The following is a 10,999-nucleotide window of genomic DNA, read 5'->3' as shown; positions in this document are numbered from 1 at the left end:
TTCCTCTTCTACATCCTGAGGATTTTTATCATCTTCTATTGCTTACATGTATTCAAAAAAGCAAAAAACCAAAAATCATCCAACGACCATAACCTGGTAGATTCCTTTCTCAGTGGAAAAGATTGAATATGAGATACTGAAAGATCTCTCCCAAAGATTTTGCTTCGCTGTTTTTTAACGGAAAACACAGAATGAGAGGCAAAGAAGAAAGACAAGGAAGATGACTGGCAAAACAGAAACTTTGAGTGCCTAAAGAGAGATGACTCTTTTCTATTTGCCCACCCATTATCAGGTTTCAAGTTACTAGAAACACTTCAAAAAAGGTGTCGCATCGTAGCCCCAAGATAAGATGAAGCTGTCCTCGGTGGAAGCGGCTGCGTGACTCGGACAAGCAGACCGTGAATTCCAATCATCAGTTGGAGTAACAGAAGGGTAATCCCATTCCTTTGAGATTGGAAGGGACATGTAACAATGGAGTCCAGTTCCCGGTATAGAACAGCCCTTTGCAATGCTTCTCTAGAAGTTTTCGTGGGGTACGTTATTTATTCAAAAAACATTTATGCAAAAAGCATAGCATGCATTTAGTTGTATTAGCTCTAGCTCCCGATGGCCTCGATGACTGTATCGTAACCGTTGAGTCATGGCCTCAACCACTGACTGAACATCTGGGGAAAGGACTGGGGTTGCCCTGGGAGCACAGGTGAAGGTAATCCAGCTTGTGACTGAATGGGGTGGAGCCTGGCTGCACCCTTCTTAGACCTCATTTAAGGGCTGACTGCCAGCAGGGAAGGATCTCTTTCTGAAGATTCCTCCTTGGTGAAGATTTTTCCTGTAATCCTAGGTTTTTCTGTTATGGGTGAGCAATTTTTTTCCCTTTTTTATTTCATCTCTTTATTGTGATGGCTCTGCCATTATTGCTTCTTTGTTATAAGGCTTTTTCTGTTATATGGGTCTGTCTGTTTGCCACAATGATGCAAAATGTCTGGTGGTAAAGCGGAACATGAGCTTTCTCCCCGATTACTTTTATGAAGCTGGATGCTATTTCTAGTCCCAGTTCTACTTCAGAATTATTTTTTTTCTCCTTTCCCACTTCGTTTCCGTCATAGGACTAGATGACCTAGGCTATCTGTGAGCTGAGAGCAGGACACGACTAGGCACTGATGCCTTAGAAAGAGGCTGTGTTCTGAAATGATACTATGCTGAGGTGAAACCTACAAGCTACTGCTGATAGAAATGGCTGATTTCTGTCTAAAGAGGTAAGTCCTGAGAACAGGGTGAGTGCAACAGCAGGTGACCTGCTGGAACCTGTAGGGTACCTTTTTCAACTTGCTCGCATCTCTAGCTGCTGAAAATCCAGGTTTTCTGGCTGTTAGTGGTGAGATCAGGTCTCAAGGCTTGCCTTGACCCACAGCATGGTTTCTAAGCATGTTGCCATACGGCATCTTTTAGTCAGGAGCCCTCTGGCATTAGGCTGAGATCTCTGAGAGTTTACAGCTTCTGTCTACAGTTCTGCTGGAGGGTTCTGAGGCACGTTTCCAGCTGAAGGGAAATTTTCAGTGCTGCTGATATTAAGGAGAAAAAAAAAAAAAGTATTTGACCAAACCTGGAAATACCCAGTGCCGTGGATGGGGCCCTGGGCAGCCTTAATTTCTGGAGGGTAGTCAACCCACAGCAAGATTTGGGGCTAGGTTGGCTTTGAGGTCCCTTCCGATCTAAGCCATTCTGTGGTTCTCTGATATACGAAACATAACTTTGCGTTGCTTGTATCACTGTTCTTTTCCCATCTGATGAAAATGCTTCTGATTGCTGGGTATTCTTTTACAAGGGAGAGCTGCACATCGTTCTGCTGTCAGAGACTGAAGAGCAGTAGTGGGAGCTGCCTGCTGAAAGCCTAACCGTCTGAGAAATGTTAGCGTTGTGATCTGCTCGTTCAGAGTTCCTAGATGAAGAACCTGTTTGGAAAGCTGTGTATAAACAGTGGGTACGTGTATGGTTTTTTTGGTGTTTGGTAACAGAGTACTGATTCTGGGCTACCTGGGAATCTCTGTATTCAGTTGTTTTTCTGTTAGCTGTGGTAAAGCTGGTACTCTTTCAGCAAGAAGCTTTCCTGGGGCATTGCGCATAGTGGGGAGCGCTGCCTTATAAGCTGTCGCAATACTTGCGGACTCTGATTCCCTGCTGGGAGGCCACACCTACCCAAGGCAGGAGTTAACTTTCTTCCTGTCCTTCAATACGCTACTGAAAACGGCAACAGTAATTAAAAAGGAGCGTTTGAGGCTTGCAATGCACTTAAGGCAGTGTTGCAATTTGGTGACACGGCTATCCTGAGAGTACCCAGGCCTCTTAACACCGAGTGCACAGCAGGCGTTGTGGCAGTGCTGAAGCAGCACCCGTCGTTGGTGGCTGCAGCAGTCGAGGCCTTCTACCTGCGGGATCCCGCTGATCTGAGGCCACGTTGCTTTTTTCACATCCTTCCTTCAGATGAGCATGTGATGACCATAATTAAGTGACAAGTTGCAGTAGAGGAATCGCTTACTAAGTTCTGTGGGAAATTACTTAACGCCTTACACTTTTTTTAAATATATATCTTATTGGCATAAGTACTGTTTTGCATTTTTAATGTATTACGTTGAATGAAGTTCACGTTTATTTAGAGATGATGGGAACCGGAATATTTTTTGTGAAGTGTGAAAAGTGACTCATTTTAGGCAAACATATGTATCTGAAATACTACCTCAAATAAGGTCAGTAATGTTGGTGATTTTAAAACCAAGTTTGGACAGAACTGCTGGAAAGTTGATGCCCATACAGAGCACGGTTACACTGCAGTGTGTGTTTTTTCTCTTGCTTTGGCCTTTTCAGGTTACATTCACCAAGTGTTTGTACGCACGGCTTGTGCAGCAGAAGTTTGCCCCAGGCAGGAGCAACGGATACACGCTGCTCCTTTTGTCCCACCTTCAGTACAAAGCCCATGAGTTGGGCGTGAAGCTGGTGATTACTTCCTATTGATTTTTTTTTGTACTTAGTTTAGTTTGGGGTTTGGTCTGAGATGTGACTCTTTGCTTGTAGATGGCCTGCTTTTACAGAGTAGCTGAGCAAGTTGTCAGTTCTGATTTTTCTGCAAATGCAGTATTGTGGGGAGCTACTTACAGAATAGAGTACTCCTGTGCTTCCACCTCTCGAAACCATTCCAGTCAGGGTTGGAGTTTCAAGGTTGGTACAGCAAATGGCTGTATCCTGCCCATCAAATTTGGCATGAAGCATGTAGAACTTGCTACAGTGTGTCTTTGCAGCACAGAGTAAATGTAGGCGACATTTGAGATAGGAACAGCATGGGACTTGTTTGCTGGAAGTGCAGAAGGCCCAGTGTGCTCTTGGTCTCTGCTCCAAGTAGAAACACAGCCGCATCTGAGAGCAAGTTTTCTTTTCTGAAATTGCCTGCCCTGAAGCTTGTGTCTCGGTGCAGCATGTTTGTATAGGCTACGTGGCTTAGCAGTTCATCACAGAATACTAATACAGTTACAGTATTAGTGCTTACATGACCAGCAGTTGGCGAGCTATAGGTCTCTCCTGTGACGTGCTTTTCAGTTACTTTCTCTGTAGACAGACTTTGTATGTCAGGTTGTGGTGTCTTTGGAATTGGAATCAGACAAAATATTTGGAAGTTGGAATCTCTCTTCCTGCAGCGGTAATAAACCATTTTGGTCTTGCAATCGGCTTTGGTCTCTCTTTCCCGTATGGCAGAACTGGATGCTCAGTGATAGGGAATTCTTGATGTAGCCATTTAGAGCTGTGCTTAAATTTCTCACGTATTGAGAGTATCTTGTTGCATCTCTTATACAGGCTTGTGGCTTTGAAATTTCGTGCTCTAAATGCAGTAAAGCATATCCTGATCGTTGAAGAGAAACGCGTTCAGAGGTCCCCTGTGGGAGGGAGACTTCAGTAGCCTGAAGGGAAAAGATTATTTTAAGGTGAAGTATTGTCTGCATGTGTTTTGTACGCATTCCAGGAAAAAAAAAAAACAAAGCATCATTTAGCTCTTGAACTTGTGTAAGTATTTCTAGCAGGACACAAAATCTAATGCTTCCACCTATGGAAAAAATCCATGAATATGTTCAAAGGAGGTGCGTGTGGTTTATTCGCCTTCAGAATTCATCTATTTACTTTGGATTTTAGAGAGGAAAAAGTGGGAAGAAAAGGTTTTGATTATTTATTTGAGGTTTGCAGATGGTAAAACTGGGAAATACCATTGGAATGGTTAGGTTAATATCTCCCAGTTATTGGAAGAGGGGAGCTTTCTTATAGCATCACAATACCGCTTCAGAGAGTAATTCCCAAGCATCACGTGACTTATTCACGATATGTATACAGCTGTGATTTCAGTCTCCACAGCCCTGCTGTGGGAATTACCATATTCACTTAGGTTGTTTTTAATGTAGACTATATGATACTGCAGCAGAATATCTTTATATCTGACTGAAAGCACTTCAGGCCCATTTCCTGTATTGTTCTCCAAGTACGAATGGCGAAGCGCTATATAACTTCATTTTTCTCAGCAAGAAATGTCAGTTTGAATAGCAGTCATTATGAAATATGCTGTGAAAGACAAGCGGAGGAAGAATTGCTTACATTCCTGCTTGTGTGTTGAATAGGGAGAAATGGAAGGCTATGTGAAGTACTTGTTTGTTGCGTATGGTAGAACGTTACTTCCAACAATCCGTTAATGTCAGAAAGGTAAGAGCTACATGTAATCAGTGAATACATAATAGCTGCAAGTACTTCAACTAAGTTTGTTTGTTTTACTTAAGACTTTCTCAAAAAAAGCTAGAACCCTTTCTGCTTTGTGTGCTTAATATAGATGCTGTGCCTTCTGCATATGAGTATTAATTCCTCTACTACGCTATCTGTAAAAGTTAAGGCTTTACTAAGTATTTAGCTTGGTTCTCTAAAGTATAGAGATATTCTAAGTGAGTTAAGAGGTGTCTGAAAGGTATTACTTATTTGGTTGATTGGCTGCGGAAATTGTTTAAGCTTCACTGAGTAGCGATCCCAGTGAATAACGAGTAGTAATCTGTCTCCTTTACTTGGAGCTGTCTCTGACTATCTCCAGAAGATCCAATCCAAAAAAAAAAAGCCATTACAAAAAATATCTGAGCATTCGCCAGTTCAAAATACCTTGACTGCTAGTTGCTTGAAGTTCCAGCGTGCACCGTTTGGAATCTGTTTATCTGAATGTTTACCAAGACAAAATAAGTATTGAAAGCAAAGGAAGCGGGAGAGAAATATGCTTTGGAGACACCAACAAGGAATGTCACTAATTTACCCTCTTATTTTGGTTAATACTGTGTAGTGTTCTGGTAGTTCCTCACAATTTACTTGTCTCGTTACTTATTTGCATAGAAGGAATAATGTGGAATTTCAGTGAAAATGTGTGTGGGGTGTCAGGTAGTGTTGGCATGGTAATGCAAACAAAAATCCACTTCAGGAAAGTGAAGACTCTTAACTCTGAAGTGAGTCCCAGCGATGAAATCTTGACACTGCTATGGCCAACGTTTGACATGAAGGAGTTTGAGAGAAGCTGCTTGTCTTCCCCCAGAGGATGGTGAGCAGGATGATGCACTTTTCCCATCACAGTTATTTGTGGTGAAAGAGGAGCAACTGTATGGTCTCTTTGCCTACTCCTGTCGTGTCCTGTGGCTGTTAAGAGTTGTTACTCGTGGGCAGTCATTTCTGGTTGACACAACCTATTCCCTTATATAAGACACTAAGTCTGGACTTCTTAATTGGTAAGATGTGCAATCTAGTTTCTAATTTTGATAGCAGTAGGTCAGGAGCACCATGCACATGTACACCAGATCAAGTACTTTGCGTTCACTGTCTGTCAGACGGAAAGTTTTGAGACACATAAAACCAATTCCCTGATAATACAAAGCTTTACTACTTTGTGGTCCATGCTGATGGTGGCAGTAGTCTTGGTTTGTATATGATTTCTGTTAACGAAACTTTCTTAGAACTTACTACAGGCAAGTTGTGTTAAAGCAACTATATCCGGCCATGCATCTGAAGAGGAAGGTGCTGAGTTGACACCAGTTGATGTTGGATACAAACCTAGTAACTAACCTGCTCGAATCTCATAGAGCTCAGGCTGGATTGGCAGGACACTCCTAACACTTTACAGAGTATGGGCACGTATTTACCTGAAATTAGATAGTATTGATTCTAGTAAAGATGTAACAGAATAAGAGGCTGTCTCAATTCAGGAGACGTGGCTGATTGGGAAAAGAGACAGAAGGATTAGCACCATTTAGGAGAAGAGATGAGGTCTGAATTTAAACCATTTTATATATGTGTTAAGTATGGATTTAAAGGCATAAAGTGAATGCTGTCTATGTGCGTACTGTCTTAGGCAAGTAGTATGTTTTCAGAAAACTGCAAAATGATGTTGTGGCTTGAATGAAACTTGTTACAAAACTATTTTTTTAAAGCTGACATTCCAATTTGCTGTATTTCCAAAATATCCTTTACCCATAGCAATGTGCTGTCAATATCTGGAAAACTTTGCTGCATTCACGGGGAGACAGGAATACCATGCAGGAGTGTTCTCTTGCGTGGATTTGGCTGCTGATTCAATGTTTATCACACATTAAACTGTTTTTCTGAAAATGCTGTACTGTAAAAACTTTGGATAATTGTTGTAAGAATGCTTTTTACTAATCAGGAGTATTTGAGTAATCTGATAGAATATGCAAATATTGCTATAATACTGAATTCATTTAAAATAAAAAACAGAAGTACAACTTGATTGCTGGAGCTGCTTTTTTTTTTTTTTTGCCTTTGAAAATATGCATAACTTCTGTACCAAAGTGTTGGAAGTTCTTGGCGTTAAAGCACTTTCACTGTGGAGGCTTTTTTTTTTTTTTTTGGATTCCATTATGACCGATTGGGTAACAGTAGTAGATGAGCTCAGTCTGAACTGTTTGGTTTTGTTGTTTCCAGAAAATATGACCTGGAGGTGCTTTCACATGGAATGAACAATCTACTCTGGATACAAAGACTTCGTTTTAACCAGGTAAATATGGAAGAAAATATATAGCAATTCTTGATCTGTAGAGAGCAAGAAGGCAGATCTGCTGGATTCATTGGACTTTTCCATATCTTTTCTATTTTTCCTTCCATGCAACTAGTCAAATGTCTGAGCAGGCAGAAGATAAGCTCGGTGGCTGAGCTTCTGTTGCTGGTGAGCTTTTTTGGAACATACTCAGGAACACAATGGCAGGTATCATTACCTAACTGCTGTGCCAACAAAGTTTGCAATAAATTACAAAAACTTTTCTGAAAGTAATACACTGCCATCGGTCCACTGAAATTCAAGAGCCCGTCACAACTTACATCGAATGCTTGCTGACTTTTCAACTACTCCGTACTATGGTGGTTTTCACAAGTTTTTTTTTTTCTATTTCTTGTTGGTTTGGTTGCTTTTCTACTGTTTGTTGGGTTGGGCCTCTCTGTTTTGTAAATGAGGAATATCTTGTAAGATGTTTGAGTACAAATGAAAAACGTGGAGACTATATGTGAATGAAATGAGTGTGAACAAGGAGTGCAGTGGCTGTGACGTCTCTGTATTTGGCATCTGTTGATGTTGTGTAAGAATGAGGTGCTACAATGATGCTACTGAAGTTTGAGGAGTCTGGATTGCAGAGTGGTGAGGTGCAATGGGGGTTAGACAAACCTATGCTGAAATCCAGAAACTGAGAAACAATTCTTGCATCTAGCAGGTAAGGATAACCAGCAGTTAGTGCTGGAAAACAGACCTTCTTCGACAGTAGAAAGGATTTACGTTTTAATAGGCAGCATAATTAAGGAAGCTAGCTAACATTTTCCATTGAGTTGTTAGATAAACTTAAATATTTTCACAAATGTGCTTGGACTTGAGAGTTTGAGTTGCCCATGGCCTGCATCGTACAGGTCAAAAAATGTCAGGACTCTTCAAAAGCGTTATCTGAAAAACGTAACCTGAGCAAGTTCAGAACAAAGTGGCTCTTTCGGAGGCACTCCAGCTGATCTTGTTTCTTGGGTAATGAGACTTTTATCAACCAGACTGTGTTACTTCTGTCAGGTGGCATTTACTCCAACTCCATCCATTTGTTTAGCAGCTTCCTGGTGGAGCCCTTCAGTACTACAGATCTACTCACTGGAGAATTTGCCATCTAAGAATCAGCACTTGCACGCTGCCTCTTGCACTGCTCTGAAGTAGCGCACGAGGAGTTTCTGCTTTTAATTTTGCAAGAGAATTTTCAGCAAAGGAATCCTGATGGAATTAATTAGGGAAGACAAGTGCAGCATGTTTCCCTTTCAACGGCTTTCTCAATCAAATGGAATTATGAATATTATGAACTAGTACTTTGTTCCAACTAACTATTCACTTTGCTCACTTGAGCATCCAATGTTTGTACATTGTTTTGCTTATCCCAGGACTTCTAACCCTTCCCAGAAATGCAGTTTTCTTGTTCGTGGCATAATCCCCGGAGCCTGGGTTCTGAATGGAGTGGTTGTTGACTGGTATGCTGCAAGCAAGAAGATGATTAACTGATCTTTCCTCTTCAGTATAACAGATGGAAATCACTCCCATGAGATGCTAGAGATCTTGAACTTGTTTAGATTCTCTGGAACACCTGGATAGTTTGGCAGCTGCCACTTTTTTCCCCTGGTCAGCTCTATGGAGTAGGCGGGAACTGAAGAAAGAGAACCTCTAACTAATCGCTGTTAGCAGGGGTTGTGCAGTTAAGCTCAGAAGTCGGCAGCCCACAGGCCTGCAACGTTGTCAGTGTGAGTTCAGCTCCTTTCTGGTCACTGGGGAGGAGGTGCTGTTCAAGAGGAGCAGTGTTTAAGCGTAGCTAGCTCTGTGCAAATGCAGCTTTGGTGGTGTTGCCTGCTACTTGGAGTCTCTGTGCCTGCAAATTGTTATCAGAATCCTTGTTGTATAAGTAAGCAGATGGCAGCCTCCCCTTTTGCCGTGAGGGATTGCCACCCTGCGTAGGACTTTTCTCCTTTTCTTTCCTTGTAAAATAAGAATAACAATTACCTCCAGAACAAGCATTACTTGCAATAGCGGACAAGCAATTTTTACGAATATTTGCACAGCTCCTGCTGCAGCTATTTATGTACCTGCTGCAGCTATTTATGTAACTTGAGAAACTGGAGTTCATTTTCAATAACAGCAGGAGTCAGAGCAGGCCCTTTGTACCACCTCAGGGTCCCGTGGGATGCTGCAGAGGCTGCAGCAACATCTGCTCCTCCCCCTTGGCATTTCTTTCTTGGAACGGAACGCAAGTGCATCTGTTCTGGCGGGTCTGAGATGAAAATGTATCTCTTCCTCCAACTTTATTTTATTCCTCTACAAAAATACCATTGTGGAGGATTGTTGTTTTTCTTGGGGTAAACAAGCAGATACAAAGCTGCTTAAAAAAAAAAATCAGTGAACTGCTCAAGAATATGAAGAATCAGGAGCATGAAGGAAGCTTTGGTTGATGGTTGATGTGCGTAGAGTGTGCTCTCAGCCACCGTCAAGATTACTGCCTTGTATGGATGGGTGAGATTTCCTATTATGGATTCCAGGTGCTGATGATAATAAACTCAATAGCAAAACCATAGTTGCCGTTGTGGTTTCAGCTTATCTTTTGTATGTAATCATACAGTAAAATATAGATGAGCTGTTCTGTTGAGGTAAGACAGAAACCATAAACAGGTGTAGGAATACATGCTGGCTGTGCTTCCAGGCTAGGAAACTGTCCTGTGACATGCAGTGTTGTGGATTCAGGTGCCAGGCTGAAATATTTCCCGGACAGGTGTTTTTGTTAGGGTAAAAGGAGGAATGAAAACCAAGGATGGCAGCTGTGCTAATCTAAGTTAGCATAGCCCTGATGTTTTTAACTTGGTGAAGGTTATTAACTGTACCTGCAGTTATAAGGACATTATAGTTATAGGGCTGATGAAGGATTAAATGTTCAATGAAACGATGCCCCTTTGACTGTTAATACTGATGGCTGAGAATTTAAGAGATGACGCAGTTTTATTGCTGCTCTCTGCCGTCGGTCTTTCCTGTCACTTTCTTACGGTTTATTTTTCTGCAGTAGCACTTGCTTTGACGCTCCTAGTTTGGTTGTGAAGTGGGATATGATTTGGCTGTGGAATTCTGCAGGCTGCGTACTGACAACATCCATGTTTAACTATCATATTTCCTGCAGATCGCTGCTGCAAACCTCTTGTGACTGGAGGCGTATGTAGATTCACTCATAAAACCTCTCTAGGTTTTTGTAGCTCAGACAGACCAGTGAGGCTGAATTTGTGTTTGCTCTTTGCTTTTGCTGTGTTCCTGTGACACAAATAACCATCAGCTTCTCTTAGATAAAGCTGCAAAACTGCTCTTGTCCTGGTCTGATGCGCGTTTACTTAGCATCGTGTTGCATGAATGACATCTGGCAGGTGTTTTTACCCTCGCACAGCTGCTTGCCATCTGTTAGTAAGCCAAGGTGAATATGTTCTAAATGGCAGCTGCAGGCTGGGCTGCCGGTTTCATTTCAGCAGTGCTTCCCTGTGAATGCCACAATATAAATAACTGGGGAGGGATGCCAAGAGCACGGGTTAAGGAATTTTTAAAAAGTGGTATCAAATGTGAAGCCCTTTAAAAACCCGTTACACTCTGAATACATACAGAGCTGCAGCTCTTATTGCTGTCCTAAAGTCTGTCGGTGTCAGCCTCAGCCTGGGCAGCCCATCAGCTCGCATCACCCCACAGGGACGTCCTGCCAAGTCAGCTGTGTATCAGCAATGCGGAGGGGACAGTTCTGAAGGAGCTGATGTTGGTTCTTTCAGTTGGAGCCTGCTGCCTGCCTGCCTGACAGAGTAAAAAGCATCATTTGCTAAGTAGTAAGCCAGTATTTCGCAGCAAACAGAGGTCAGTTTTTTCCGATGTCAAATTCTGGTCATGCTGCAGCTGGTT

The 10,999-nt window shown here is 42.1% G+C and overlaps 1 long non-coding RNA gene across 1 annotated transcript; it reads left to right on the top strand.

Annotated features, from left to right (window-relative positions):
- The first annotated feature begins 776 nt into the window (after positions 1-776).
- LOC104911938 (uncharacterized) lies at positions 777-7,597 on the top strand. Its single transcript, XR_004160481.2, has 4 exons — positions 777-856; positions 1,107-1,256; positions 1,826-1,981; positions 6,997-7,597. It is a non-coding gene; the product is annotated as an uncharacterized LOC104911938 (long non-coding RNA).
- The last annotated feature ends 3,402 nt before the right edge of the window (positions 7,598-10,999 follow it).

Source organism: Meleagris gallopavo, chromosome 8, assembly GCF_905368555.1.
Source record: "Meleagris gallopavo chromosome 8, MGAL_WU_HG_1.1, whole genome shotgun sequence".
NCBI classification, from domain to species: Eukaryota; Metazoa; Chordata; class Aves; order Galliformes; family Phasianidae; genus Meleagris; species Meleagris gallopavo.
This window is presented reverse-complemented; position numbering and strand designations above follow the sequence as displayed.